The sequence below is a fragment of the Austrofundulus limnaeus genome, unplaced genomic scaffold (genome assembly GCF_001266775.1).
Source record: "Austrofundulus limnaeus strain Quisiro unplaced genomic scaffold, Austrofundulus_limnaeus-1.0 Scaffold52, whole genome shotgun sequence".
NCBI lineage: Eukaryota > Metazoa > Chordata > Actinopteri > Cyprinodontiformes > Rivulidae > Austrofundulus > Austrofundulus limnaeus.
In genome coordinates this window covers 2,418,657-2,420,214 of record NW_013952454.1, presented here as the reverse complement: position 1 = coordinate 2,420,214, position 1,558 = coordinate 2,418,657, and positions in this window count along the sequence as shown.

Here is a 1,558-nt window from a genome sequence, read left to right as displayed (position 1 = left end):
GCACCAAGGTAGGTAGCTAATTATTTAAGTTAAATATTTAGGTGGCTAGCTAAATATTTAAGTTGCAACCTAAACATTTAGCTCAAAACTAAATATTTAAGTCACAAGTTAAATATTTAGCTTGTTAACTAAATATTTAATTTATAAGTTAAATATTTAGTTTATAAACTATGACTTTTATAAATGTATAAATCAAGTGATGAATAACTGACTTTGAAAAATAAATCTGTTTCTTTTTTTTTCTTATAAAAGGTTAAATAAAACAAAACTATTGTTGGTAATTTTTGACTGAGTAACTTTACAAACGCAGCCCCTAAGCTGTGGTGGTCCTGAGCCGTGCTGAGGACAGGTGAACAAGTTTAGAGCAGACTGGATCCAGAAAATCATCAGAACCTTTCGCTCCTTCATGTCGCGCGTCAGACTGGTGCTTCACTGCAGCCTGTGGCCCGGTGCACGGACTGAACCACCGGGCCTCTGACCTGCGTCTGGGCCGCTGGTTGAGCTCGTGGGCCGGTACCAGGTTCGGCTCGGTGMCGCCCGCGTCTTCTCTGTTATTCACGTAACGTAGCAACACGTTCCTGAAGTTCTGTGCAGGGCACGGATTACTAAACTGAGCGCACAGATTACTAAACTGAGCGCACGGATTACTAAACTGAGCGCACAGATTACTAAACTGAGCGCACGGATTACTAAACTGTGCTCACGGTTTCTGCAATTCGTGTGCACGGATTACTGATATCTGGAGGGTGGTTGTGTGAACTGTGGTTCATCAACTCGGTCATCGGTCAACCGTCAACTTTCATCGGTCGGACCAGATCTGTCTGTGTAGGTAACGGTTGGTTCGGGCGGGTTGAGTCGGTCGGGTCAGGTGACGTGCCGGGGAATGGATCAAGCTGAAAAGCCTCCACCTCGAAAGCTGCTCTTGATTTTTCATTAAAAAAAATTACAATTAAAACCTTAATCAATAAAAACAATATACAGATAATTTCTGTAGAGAAGGATGCGATCTTACACAACGCACCTGGATCTTCAGTGCTCCGTAGATTCTGAACAAGGCTCGGATGGACAGGTTCAGTCTGCCGGTTCTGACGGGTCGGATGGGCTGGACTCGTACCTGGGTCTGACTGAAACCCGTGCCTGTGGAAAGTGACTGTGTTTTTAATTAAATTAATCAATTAATTAATAAAATATAATAAACACAAAACAAATAAAATAATTCATGTACAGAGAGTGCAAATCTGACGTAATTCATCAGGCAGATTTAAATCATCCCATTCTAGGTAAGAGAAAAAAAAATACCTTTTTTAGAACTAGACAACTTTTTTTAAAATTCTGTTTTTTAAGTGAAAAAAAGATCATTCTCACCATTTTCAGTAGCTTTATGGGGAGCGATCAAAGGCATTCTTATTCATCAAAGCACAGTTTTTGAAAGTGCGTGTTTTTGAAAGTCAAAATGAACTTTTTTCTGACTGAATGTAGGTGGGTCAAGCAGAGACAGACACAGAGAGAGAGAGAGAGAGAGAGAGAGAGAGAGAGAGAGAGAGAGAGAGAGAGAGAG